This window comes from Odocoileus virginianus, chromosome 26, assembly GCF_023699985.2.
Source record: "Odocoileus virginianus isolate 20LAN1187 ecotype Illinois chromosome 26, Ovbor_1.2, whole genome shotgun sequence".
Classification (NCBI taxonomy): Eukaryota; Metazoa; Chordata; class Mammalia; order Artiodactyla; family Cervidae; genus Odocoileus; species Odocoileus virginianus.
Window position 1 is genome coordinate 21424186 of NC_069699.1, and position 14399 is coordinate 21438584.

General features: G+C 37.8%; 1 protein-coding gene across 11 annotated transcripts in view; it reads right to left on the reverse strand.

The window, feature by feature from the left end:
• The window catches only part of CNTN4 (contactin 4), a 971999-nt gene that overhangs the window by 575870 nt on the left and 381730 nt on the right, over positions 1 to 14399 (reverse strand). The gene's annotated exons all lie outside the window — the stretch shown is intronic.

The window sequence follows — 14399 nt, forward strand, 5'->3', positions numbered from 1 at the left end:
GAATCATGCACATCTCTTGCTGGCTCTGCTCACATCGAACCTGATTAGGAAATCAACTTGGTTCTCCGATCAAATGTGTTCAACCTTTCGAAGATACACAGAGACTCACACAGCTGTTTATAGATTTCAAGGGAGGGGCAGCAGAGACTAAGGCTTCCTTCCCAATGGGCAATTTATGTAATTCCTCAACTATAGAATATAATGACACCGGTTGTTCAGTACATATGGTGGGTTTGCCCTGTGATGTGGTTTGTCTGTTTGGGTTTTGTTTTCTTTTTTGCAATTCTCAGGAAACCGCAGCATTTTCCCTCTGGATCTTAATGGGACACGCGTGCGTATATTCTTTGCAGATCTAGACTTTGGGGAGACTGACTGACTAAAGATAGTCTGAGGGCATTTTCTGTCTGCAAATCCATGCTTCTTCTCAAGCCTGGAAGTCCAGGGCACTCAAAGCAGAGGGTCTGGCATAGAACTTGGGACCTCAAATAATCGAAAAGGAAGTGGTGATGCTGATTCCTCTTGTATATCTGGAATAATAGGCTTCTTCACTCTCTCTGCATGGTGATGCAGTTTGGAGTTGCGAACTAGTAGCCTATGGACATGCTTGGTTTGGAAAGAGAGAGATTTTAGAATTTGAATGTGAACATTTTTAAACAGAACATGTGTTCTGCACTTTACCAAGAGGGTGCCAACTCCTGCTTTTGCTTATAAACGCTACCTGCCAGGCCCCGGAGACATTTGCTTATGTAAATTTGACCTTACTTAAGCAAGTGTGGGTTAGGGATGTAAAATATTCTCTTTCAGAGAAAGGAGACTTGGTTCTTGTGTCACTCATCACAGGCTGTGATTAAGGCACCTATGTTATAATTTAAAATTCCAACACACACAAATTAGCCTATGTGATAAAAGGCGGGGCAGAAATTAGGCAGAAAGAAAAGCTGAATTCTAATGCTCATCGTGCTACAAAAATGAGATGATCTACAATATTACTATACATCTCTGAGCCCTGTTTTTCTTATGTGTGCAATAGGGCCTTGGTCCAGATCTCTGAGGACTCTCACAGATAAGACAATCTACTACTATTGTTCTAAAAGCTAGAAAGTAGGTCTCTGTTAGAAGAGTGCTTACACTTCATAGCAGTGACCTGAGTAATGGGAAGAGAATGTAAGTACGATGCCTTTTTTTTTTTTTTTTTTGGTCACATTATACTTCAGTGGGATCCTAGTTCCCCCACCATGAATCAAACCCATGCCCCCTTCACTGAAAGTGTGAAGTCTAAACCACTGGATGCCCAGGGAAGTCCCAGCTATGCTTTTTAAAAAGCTCTCCTAAATTGGGAGGTCTCTGTTACCTTTGAGGGTTCCATGAGAAAATAGCTAATATGCAGCTGTCTAAAGAACTGGAGGCAGCATCATTGATCAGTAAATGTGAGTAAATTATAAATGTATAAAAGGAAAAATAAAAGGTTGTCCAGAAGATGGTTTTGGCTATTTCTATACAAACTCTGTCATCCTGAGAGTAAAACATCTGGATGAAGAGCCAAAAGTCTGGTCAAAATGTTCTTTCATCACTACATACTTTGATTTGTGGGGAAAGAGACTTCTTCGATTTAAACGAGATTGTGCCATCTTACTTTTTTACACTCCTACTATCCAAAGTAAATAAAGAAAGAGCTTCTCTTCATGTTGTCAGTCATGTCATCTATGTGGAAAAATGTGTATCATCAAGGTCAAGACAATTCAAACTGCCCTAGGGTTTTTGATATTGGCATCAGGGAACCACAGAAAAATGGATCTACACTTTCATGATGCTTTACTGAGTAACTAGAAAAATAACTCACCCAAGGAGTTTCCTAGGTGGCTCAGTGGTGAAAGAATCCACCTGCCAATGCAGGAGGCACAGGAGCAGCCGGTTTGATCCCTGGGTCAGGAAGATTCCCTGGAGGAAGAAATGGCAACCCACTCCAGCATTCCTGCCTGGAGAATTCCATGGAGAGAGGATCCTGGTGGGCTACAGTCCGTGGGATTGCAGAGAGTTGTATACAACTGAGTGAGCATTCACGGATGCAATTCACTCAAAGAATACATGATTTTGCAAAAGATGCATCTACCAGATATTTCTATATCCATTTCCAACTCACTTATTCCAAAGTAGATACAAGGCCTCAAGTAGACATACTATCAATAATTAATAGTAACAATATACACAGTGAAGGATGATGAAACAGTATTAAACTTAAAGTTCACTAAACTTTTGAGTAGTTTTATATTGGTTCAATATGTTTGTTTTTGTGACTATTGTCAATCCAGTTTCTTTAAAGTAACTATTTTTTTAAACATTTCCATGGGTATTTTTGCAGATTTGGCATAACTTGTAAAATGACTGGCACGAAGCTCATGTTTGTTATTTTTATCTGGCTCATTATTATTGAGACTTTAGCACATCTACTTCACGCAGCTCATGTGAGCTGCTGACAAAAGTAGGTTAATTAAATCGCAATTGTGCATCTCAGTTATATTAACAAACATATTGCTGAAGTAAATGAAAAGAGGAGCAAATTAAAATACAAACATGTTTATTCAGTGGTACAGTCGAAATAAATAGTTTAATTGGTTTTAAGTTCTATTCAGTCCCTCTTTGCCTGGTAATTACTTTGATTCATCTTTGATTATGCTATGCAATAGATTCACTTTGACATCATGTGATTTGCACTTGTTTCTAATGGTAGGTGATAATTACTAACTAAAAATTTCTAACTTCCATCAATTCTTCATACATTTCTCCCCTGAGACACACCATTCAAAATATGAAATGGTTTATAGTAAAAGCCTAAATCTGGGTAATGTCTTTTCTTTTCTTTTAAGGTCAAATCCAACATTAATGGCAAAATAAAATAGCAATAGAAGGAGAAAAAGACCAAGAGAGACCAAAGAAGAGACTGTCTTCATAAATACAGTAGGACCTGATATATTAACCCAGAATATATTTTGGAAGCCAAAAATATACGATGATGGTTTTACAATTTATGTGGAAACTATTTAAAAAGTGCATCTTTTTGGAACCACGAACAATCTACATTTTTTAAACACTCTTGGCAAGGCTAGCAAGAACCTGGGGAATGGGGCTCCTGAGGTCTCTTTCTGGCCTCAACACAAGATTCAGCTAGTTAAATACAGTTCTGAGCTTCAGCAAATCTAGGGGAAAAATGAAAGTTATGGCAGTAATTTTCCAACAAGTTGAGGGTTAATCAATATTTTGTAATGCTTTGGAATCTTCAGCAGTAAGTCACTTGATGTGCATATAGCTACTCACCATTTCTTTTAGAAAGTATTCATACTTTCTTTTCCTTGCCTCTTTCACTAAAAGGAAGAGCCAAAAGCTGAGATAACTGTAACATTTCTCCAGCTGAGAACAAAATTTCAAAGGAATGGATGGTTCAGAAATCACTGCCCAGGGCACCCACTGCAGTGACAATCTAAGCAGCTTGACTGGACTTTCTTTTCTAACTGAAAGTGAAGGAGCCAGTAAGAAATTAATCAAGAAACAAGCCCCAAGTGTGGATCCACACAGGAAAGTGTGTGGCCATATTCATATTTCCAGAAAGTCATCAGACTGTTATAATAAGGACACTCCAAGACTGGGATCACAAACTTCAAACAATCTGCAGAGAAAATGGCCCATTTTAAAAACTGTCACAATGACATCAAGTTCACCTACAAGCTAGATAAATAAAGCATATGCCTCAATATTTATCTACCACTAACTGCTCAGAAATTTGGAGCTATCATTTAAAGTGTGCATGCATGTGCAGTGTGTCTGCATGTGTGAGAAGAGAAGAGAGAGAGAAGGAAAAGAAGAGAGACAAAGTGTAGACAAATGGTTGTGCAAGTGGTGTTTCTTATCCAAATGGTTTTGCCAATGGTATTTCTCATTTACTTTTAAGGGCAGACTTTATTACACTGGCCGAAGAACACATATAAACTTTCTTACCATCCGAGAACAAAAATTCTTTCCCTCAGAAGATTCCTATTTTTCTTCCAACAAAAACAGGAAGTTTTAAAAGATTAGTTTTTGACCGTCACACCTTGGGGTGGGGGTGTGGTGAGGTGCAAGTGGGATCTAGCAGACAGAGGCCAGGGATACTGCTAAATAGGCTGCAATGCACAGAACGGTCCCTCCTTCAAAATTATCTGTCCCCATCTGTCAACAGTGCCACATCTGTGAAATGCTGACCCAAAGGAATCTTGATGAAGTCCTCATAGTTAGGAACTGAGAGCTAAGATTAAAAACTGACGAAGTTTAACTGGTGGTGGTCTAAATATAGCTGCAGTAGCAAATGGACTGTTTTGCCTTGAAAGTTACTTTAGACTTTATATTATGCTTTCACAAAAATTACAACATTCAGTCCACCAAGTAAGTCCAAAAGCTGAGAAAACACTGTAATTCCAAGCCTGTTAGTGCAAACAAATGTGGGCCTTAGAACAAATGGCTGGTGGCAGAATGACTAAGTAAAAAAGTCAAGGCAGAACAAGTACCCAATCTGGCCCTCTGCTCCCTCCTCCTGCTTCTCTCAAAACCAAACAGAACTGAGCAGAATGAGCCTCAGCACAGCTCTGTACCTTCTCCCAGTCCACCGGCATGGAAACCAATGAACACATGTTGAAGGCAAGCGGATGGCCATGTGACCCCATGTATATCTTTTTCTTCATAATTTTATCTTTATAATTCTCCCTAAGCAGATGGGTATCCTTTCGCATGTTCTCATTTCAAGAATGTGATCTTACTCCTGAGACAGCTACAGTTTTAGTAGACAGTTGGGATTAAAAGTCCCCTGGTGGCTCAGACAGTAAAGAATCTGCCTGTGATGCGAGAAGGCCTGGGTTCAATCCCTGGGTCGGGAAGATCCCCTAGAGGAGGAAATGCAATCCACTCCAGTATTCTTGCCTGGGAAAACCCATGGATGGAGAAGCCTCACAGGCTGCAGTCCATGGGGGTTGCCAAGAGTTGGACATGACTGAGCGACAAACATTATTTCATTTGGGACTAAATGCAGATATGCGTCAATGCATGGACTTCCCTTAGGAATTCAGTTGTTAGACCTCTTTTGTTTACTCACTCAACAACACTTTACTATGCACCTATTAAATCCACTGTCCATTTAAATTATGGGAGAGAGAAATCGTATCTCTCAGCATCTGCTTTCCTTACAAACTCCATGTATTTATAGTGTGTACCCTACATCATCCCAGCTGGCTCAGAAGAAGTTGATTGCACTTCTCATCATCCACTAAAGTCGTTATTATTTATAATCAGCTTTATCACTAATGCAGTGCCCTGTGGGCTCCAGATCTACTGCCTAGCTCTTTGGTCGGCTCCAGGGAGAGTAGGCGCCAGGGAGATGGCAGGAGCTTTTCATGTCACTCTTTGGCATCCCTTCTATCAACTGCAAAAAGCCTTGTTCAGGCTTTCACATGAGCGGAGTCACAGCTCACCTTTGTTTCTTAAACAGAAACTGTCTCCCCCTAGATCTGATGCAGATGGAACAAGAGAGAAAAGGGTACCCAGAGGTTGGAAACTGAGAGAAACAGAACAAAATCCAGAAAAACCTATACATGGTTAGATTACCAGTGTTACTTTAGGAAAGAAGTGAGTGTCTGATTAGAATGGGCTAAAATTTTCTTATATTTTATGGATCAAAAAAGAGGAATACAATGCCTGGCTTCCTTCCTACCTGCGTTGAGAAAATGGATTTAAGCTTTTATTTGTTTTTCCAAAATGGACTGATTCCAGATAGAGAGGAACAGATAATTTTAGAATACATGTAAATCAAAGATTAAGGCAGAGATCAAGATTCTCTTGAGTGACTTTAAAAGCTCTTTTCTGAGAAACTTCTGTCTAAATTCATACCCTCCTATGTTCTGCATCTATATGATGTAGAAACACTGCTAGCAAATGACAAATGTAGGGAAATCAACCTTTAATTCTAGAAATCTAAAGTTTATATATCTATATGACATAGTCACATAATCATATATAACTCTATCTGTTCTAAGTGGTATATTTGAGACTTTTCAAATTTAAGACAGTTTTTAATTTATATTTTTAGGGGAGATTTATTTGGACCACTGAATAATATAGTAGAAGGATGACTTCTGTCCAGAGACACTTTAATTTTTCTACCATGGACCATCATAATTTTGAGTGTTTGTCAGAAACTGCTATGCAATTTACATGGATTGTTTACTCTTCATCACAACTCTATGAGTTAGGTGTCTTTACAATTCCTGTTTCATAGATCAAGACACTGAGAACCAGAGACATGAGTAAGCTGCCCAAGAGCCCTAGCTCACAAATGGCAGACACGGGTTTTTCTTAAACTTTATTTTGCGGAACATTTATTTTTCACTGTTGACAATTTCTTTTCCTTTTCCAATCATGTTCATAATGGAAAATGTTCTTAAGTTTGTTTGCCTACAATAAACCAGTAGTTCTAAAGTTTGAAATTTTAAAACAAGTTATACAAAATAAAGGAAATGTATTAAATCTTAAAATTGATGGGTAGGGTTGATCTAAAATAACATATAACCTGTAATAACTTTTGATAAGATAATAGAGCACTAATTTCAACTTGATCATCTGGACTTCCTTCTCCTCCTCCCCTTTTTTTGAATAACTTCAGACTTAGAAGAAAGTTGAAAGAATGATACATTGAATACCCATATATTTTTGACTTAGAACTAAGGTGAACATTTTCATGACTGCTTTCTGCTTTTACTCTTTCTTCTCTCCCCTTCTTCCTTCTCTCTGTTATATTCATTTCTCTCTGAGTCATTTAAAACAAGCAGACATCCTAAAACTTAGCCCTTATGCCACTTTAAGAAATCACCAAATATTTTTCTTTAAGTTTTACTGAGTTTTCGTTAACTTTAAAAACATAAAACATTTAATGTATGTAATATCATGTTTTTATAATATCATGTTGTTCAGTGGCTAAGTCGTGTCTGACTCTTTGTGATCCCTGGACTGTAGCATGCCAGGCTCCTCTGTCCATGGGGATTTTCCAGGTAAGAATACCAGAGTGGGCTGCCATCTCCTTCTCCAGGAGATCTTCCCAGTCCAGGGACTGAACCTGCATCTCCTGCATTGGCAGGCAGACCCTTGACCACTGAGCCACCTGGGAAACGGTGATACTGATTTCTCAGTGCACTGCATTTGGAGGGAAGTATTGTCAGCTTACCCTGTTACTGGTAGTGTTAAGCTTGATCACCAGATTTCTCTATTATAAATGTAAAGGTATCATTTTACTTTTGTAATTAGTAAGTAACATTTGGAAAATACTTTGAGACTTCATGTCATTTTCTCTAAAAGTTTTTCACCTACTCATTTTGGCAAACCTTGATGAATCGTCACTGAATCAATTTTTGTAATAATGGTTACAGAAGACTTGGATTCTCCAACCTCAATAATTTGCCAATCTCTTGTCTTAGAGGATCGCAACCTACTCAGTCTATGCTCTCACACGCGTCAGAGTGGTAGCAAAGGATGCCATTCAGAAGCACCAAGTTTCTGCAGTTTTCTCAGAAACAGAGGCCAATGATAACTCATCAAGTTCCTCATGAAAATTTGTTAGCAGCCCCAGAACATATAAAGGTTGGAAGAAAAATATAAAATTAACCATTTAGGGGGACGTCATTGGTGGTCCAATGTCTAAGACGCTGTACTCCCAATGCAGGGGCCCAAGTCTGGCCCCTTGTCAGGGAATCAGATCCCACGTGCTGCAACTGAAAGATCCCACATGCCACAACAGAAATCAAAGGTCCTGCATGCTGCAACTAAGACCAGGCCCAGCCAAATAAAAAATAAAGATTTTAAAAATAAAACTAACCATTTTTTTTTGAGGGGAAGAGGGAACTTTTCAGGATAAACCTGCTATAATTCCTCAAATTGATGTCTTAACTTGAATAATGAGACATTCCTCTTCATATCTATAAATGCTAAAAATATCAATGTTACTCTTATCAGATTAGGGTCACTTTCAGCTTCTGCAGAAGGCACTCTATATTAAGAAGCCAGAGTTCCTTTCAGACATTTTAAATTGTGCCATTTATTGATCTCTAAACCGTTCTGTTTTGCTGTAGCGTTTTTCACCTGGAAATGAATAAGAAATGAAAAGCCTTGGTTGAAATCCATTCTCCACAGTGAAGTCAGAATGCCCTTTCCAGAAGAGAAATTTAGACATTATCCTCCTGCTTATAATCCTTCAAAGGTTCCTATCAAATCTAAACATCAATTCAAATCCAGTCACCACCCCAAGGACCTCCCTCCCTCACTGATTTGACTTTCTATCCCATTCATCAACCAGGATTTTCTCCTCTTCCTTCCTTGAACACCTCATGCTACCCTTCCCCTCCACTGCAACTATATCCTATCTTTATAATGCTTCTTAACCCAAAATCCGCCCATCAGGAGATATGTCCAACATTTTAGATGTAGCTCTCACTGTCAAAGTACAAAGGAGCATACTCTGGAGTTGGGCAGCCTGGTATCCTAGCTTCTCCATCTTACTGTGTGAGCTTGAACAAGTTACTTAACTTCTCTGTGCTTTACTTTCTATAAAATGGTGATAATGATAGCAATTTTCTTCACCACATTACTATACATCTGTTTACCCCTCTAAAATATGCTTCCATTAATCCAAAAAGGACTGTTTTAAGATTAAGCATTTCAAACACATTCTTTCTTCTCCCACACCAATCATCTCCATACCCCCAGGATAGCATCACTGAAGTGTTTGAGTTCACATGATCCTCAGGCACACTGCCTTGTAATTATCTGGTTATGCAACTATTTGTCTACTAGAATAGGACCTCCTCAAAAGAGCTATGACATCCTGTTCAATTTTGCTACCCTAACATCTAGCTCAGTGGCGTAGCTCAATAAAGGCTTAAAGAATTAATGAATGACTTTTGGACATGTGTGTAGCTACAAAGCCATGCAACAATATGGTTTTCATGAGGTACTTGTATAATTTGACAATTCAGTTTTGAGTACTAAAATGATAGGATTAATAATAACAAAACCATGGCTATTAAACTTTATGAAAGAATCTTCATATTTGATTCAGGCACTAAGGTTCTATCTTCACTTGGTAATTTGGTAGAAGTCAAGCATCCTCAAGTAAGCCTTGAGGATACTTTTTGTGAATATTTTTTTCTATATGTAAAATTAAAGTGAAGTTCTAAAAACACAGTAAGCTAAAACATTTACTTTAAAAGTCATAAAAATGCTAGTTAAAAGAATAAAATAAATGTAACAAAATTACATGCATGCACATGTAGAAGTATAGCTGAACTTGAGGAAAAAAAAAATGTCAAGATAGAGCAGATGGTTAAGCTGATGAATGAGGGCCTATGAACCCTAAGGGCTGGCTGGGGAGTCCAGCCACACATCTGCAGGTGTGGTTCACATAGGCTCTCGAGTGAATGGACTTCCTGAAACTGTGCAAGAAAGCATCTCTGGGGGCTGGAGAATGAGCTGTAATGCCTGACAGGGACCGGAGAAGCATAAAACTGAAACTTCATTGCAAAAACCATACAACTAGTGTTTACTTAAGCACCTACAGAATTCCATGGATAGGTCTTCACAAGCATTAGTGATCTTATATATATATATAATAACATGGAAATCAGGCATCCCAGGTGGCATAGCAGTAAAGAATACACCCGCTAGTGTAGGAGACACAGGATGTGAAGGTTCAATCCCAGGGATGGGAAGATCCCCTGGAGTAGGAAATGGCAACCTACTCCAATATTCTTGCCTGGAAAACTTCCATGGACAGAGGAGTCTTGTGGGCTACAGTCCATGGGACCACAAAGAGCCAGACTCGACCGAGCAACCGGGCACACACATTAAGATGTAAATATTCAATGAACTAGCCACATGCCACATATTAGGATCTCATGATAGAATTTTTTTTTTTTTTTTTACTAATATTGACTTACTATATTCCAACAGGACATTTAAAATGATTTTGTCTGTTTCTGATTCAAAGAATAAGTGGTTTTGGTGGGATATAGAGAGGGAGAGAGAACAAGTAACTTAATAAGTGAGTAAGTGAGATGATTCACTCAACTTATTATCCATTGGGTACCAAACAATGTAATGGTTATCTCTGAGCCACACAAATGAATGGTAACAATTATGGAGTTTTATGTCCTGGGGAGCAAGACTGATAGCACATAGCAATCAATAAGCAAATTAAACAATAAGAGATTCTGTTAACAACACTACAAAAAATTTTTAAAAGAGTCCTAAGATAGAGAATAACAAATTTTGGCTCTTCAATATTCATCAGATTTGAAAAGATCAGTAATCACTAAAAAGGAACATTAATAGAAAATGTATGAAATTTTTATATTCCACAATGCTGGCCTAACTTTACCCAGGTTTTGAGAGAATAACTACACTCGACCTCCCAAATCTCTTCTTAATAAAATGACTTAGGTTCCTACATGTGTGCACTCACGGACAAAGAGCATTACAGTGTCCATTGCATGTGTCACTGGCAAAATCACTGACCGTGGACATGACGTGTATTAAATTCTGGATTTTACAAAGATAAGCTAAGGAGCTGAGTCATTTGGAAGTTCAAACGTTAAGGGGACGGAAACTATGGGGTACAGATTTTAGATACTGTGAGTCCAGTTTGCAGGGATTATGTGCGTCAAGTTAAGGATTTCACATATGATTTAATCAGGGACAAGTGTTTATTAAAGTTTTTTTTTTGAAAATTAGTTGGAAAAAAATGATGATGTAAAACATTATTAGAGGAAAACAATGAAGTATTTCTGGAGAAGGAAATGGCAACCCACTCCAGTATTGTTGCCTGGGAAATTCCATGGACAGAGGAGCCTTGCGGGCTACAGTCCAAGGGTTCGCAAAAGAGTTAGACATGACTTAGCGACTAAATCATCATTATCACCTGGGAACTAAGATCTCAAATGCCACGTGGTGTGGCCAAATTTAAAAAAAAGAATTAAAGAAAAGAAGAGAATTATTCTTAAGCTTACTAAAATCCTCAAAAAAACAAACAAACAAGCAAGCAAAAACAAGTCTTTTCTTCCTAGAATGTCAAAGAATGTCCAGTACCCCAGGAAAAATCAAGTAAGATGATTAAAAGCACCTGAGTAGATTTAAACCAAAATTTCCTAAAAACACATCAGATGTCATCAAGAATAAATGTCTTTCTTACTGGGAGAATTCTGCAGTGCCAATATGTTCTCAAATGACATGAAAAAATTGTTTGTATCTAAAGGAAACATTTAACTTTTATTTGTTTAACTACTGCACAGAAAGTATAGCATGGTAACAATAGAAATTTGTGGAATATAAAAATTTCATACATTTTCTATTAACAGGATATCTCCTAGGTAAAGAGTTGTTTGTATTAACATCTTTTTAAACAAAATTTCTAAGCAAGCACAAATGCAAATCTAACTCCTATTGTCACGTGGATGGTTAGATACAGCAGACAAGTGACAAGAATTTGCCTGCCAACGCAGGAGCTGGAGAAGGCATGAGTTCAATCCCTAGGTTGGGAAGATCCCCTGGAGAAGGAAATGGCAACCCACTCCAGTGTTCTTGCCTGGGCAATCCCATGGACAGAGGAGCCTGGTTACAGTCCATGGGGTCTCAAACAGTTGGAACGACTCAGAAACTAAACATCAACAACAACTGCACTTAATAGTTGCTTTCAAAAAAAAAAAAAAAAAATAGTTGCTTTCCAGGAATTTGAAGCCCAGTAGAGAAGTATAAAACCCACAGATATACATTTTAAGAGAGTGTTTATTACAGTTCTACAGGATTTCAGAAAAGAGAAAGTTTATTTCCAAAATGCTTTGGGGAGGAAGTGGTGTTAGAAATGAAAACTTGAAGAAACTGTCAATTTTAGCCATTTGGAGATGATTACTTAGTGGTGACTATGATGCTGAATGCAGAATTTCAAATGATCTTCTTAAACTGCTCTTTCTCTAGATAAATATTAATATTATCTTCCCATTTTGGACACTGTCTCTGATATCTAGACTCCGTTGAGAATTTAAAGTACTTTCTCCCTAGAAAAAAATGCATCCACAATTACAATTTTCCATAAAAATGTCAAGGAATTCACAGACTTTCAGTTAAGAAATCTTGCTTTAGGTTGAGAGAATATTATTAATGGAATGCATATAAATAGCATTTTACACTTTCTCGAGAACTTTTACATTACCACAATATGAAGAAGTAATAAGGACTATTATCATTGCCTCTATTTTTCATAGAGTAAAAATAAAACATGGAGAAATTAAGCAACTCTTTCAATATTACGAATTTCTTTGGGAGTTACTGAGATTATGCCAGTGTTTACTAAAACACCTCCCTACTCTGTGGAATTCCACTCCTCTAAGCATCACTCATTTGAAACTTCACTCTAGCCAAATTGGTGCAATTACATGTGAGAGGAAAATCAAAATAACAATAGCTCTCATGGAAGGGAATTTCTCACTCAAAGTCATCAATTAAGGACACAGGCTTCTTTTCTAATTTCCCTTCACTACTCTTGCTTATTACTTTAGTCAAGATCACCAGTTGGTCCATGGTAACTACTAGAGCTCCAACCATCAAGTTTGCTTTCCAAGCATTAGAATGAAAGAAGTGGGATACAGGACAAGAAATCTGAATTTCAAGCTAAAACCTTTCCTCTTTAAGAGACCTCTCAGAAGTCCTCCCGAATATTTGTGCTTGTATATAACTGGACAACATTTTGGTACATGCAATAAAAATTACAATATTTCATCTGGGCACACTGATGTTCTAAATAATATTGCTGTTCTGTTATTAAAGAACAAAGGAAGAACAGATATTGGCTGGCAACCAGAGATCTCTTCCATAATTGTTGTTACGGTAAGCCATGTCCAGCTCTTTTGCAACCCACGGACTGTAGCCCACCAGGGTCCTCTGTCCATGGGATTTTCCAGGCAAGAATACTGGAGTGGGTTGCCATTTCCTATTCCAGAAGATCTTCCTGACCCAGGGATTGGACCCGTGTTTCCAACACTGCAGTTGGATTCTTTACCACTGAGCCCCTGGGGAAGCCCCAACACCAAACACTTGAGCCAACAATAAAACTTTAGTGCCAGAAATCAACGAATGAGGATTCCGAAGATGGGCTTTCCTGGTGATGAGAAGACATCAGTTAGATCCCTGTGTGGTCTGCATCTCCTGATATATAAAATGAGGCAGGCTAGAGACTAGCATCTCTCTCAGATATCCTCCAGTTTTGAGGTTTTAGGAGACCTGAAATGTTACCTCATTACCTTACTACCAAAGGAATGGTGGTTTCTAATATGGAAACTATTTGCACATCTGTGAATAGTCCAGCTTACATTCTATTAGAGTAGCAAAATAAGGCTATTAGAATAGTCCCACTGAATTATTAGCCCCACTCAATTATTTTACAGCAATCTTTTTTTTTTTTTTTTAAAGAAGGAGAAAAAAGAAAGAGAAGAGAACAAGGGAAGTTTTCTTTGACGTTGAGCATGAATGGCAAATTTATCATCTTGGTACCAAGAGAATACCCTGTATATGATCTTGGAAATTCACAATTAAAACGAAACATTGACGCTTATAATTTAAGAACTGTAAGATACTAAGCAAAATGTGCAGCTGTTTATAAGAACTACCATTTATGCAAGCAAAATATTCAATCAGTAAAAACAGTTCTTAATGCCTCTAGGATAATTATTTTTTATGTGGATAGAATTAAACTTGTGTAACAATATAACCATCAAGTCTTTGTACAATCTTCCTATAAAATATGATAGATTGAAAAGAGTATAGACAATACTGTTTGAACTATAAACTGCCACCACACTTCAGATTTGTTAATTAGGGTACCAGCATGAGGTTCTTTCTAAGCTCTATCAAGGAAGTCAGCTAATCCAAGTTTATTTGCCTTATTCCTCTCCTTCATTTATTGCAGTTTCTTAAATGGAAGAACCCAGAGTGTCATAAAAATGAATTAAATAGAAAACTAAATAGAAAATGTAATAATAAGCTAAATGAATACGATTCTTCCTTTTAACTATATTACCAAAGAGGGAAAATATCTATTAAGGGCAATATGGTCACCTATGTAGCTATAAAATATGGGAAAGTAGAAAAGAAGAGAATGGCTAAACCCATCACCACAATCTTTGAAACAAATATACCTGGAAGAAGTAACTGCTCTCACATTCTGCCATGTTGGAGCACTGAACAAGACTCCTTGTTCTCAACTGGGTGTGGCATCTCCCTTGTGTCTTCAGATTGCTTCTGAACACAGGAGATAAGACAAGAATCCAAGCACAGCCACCAGGCCC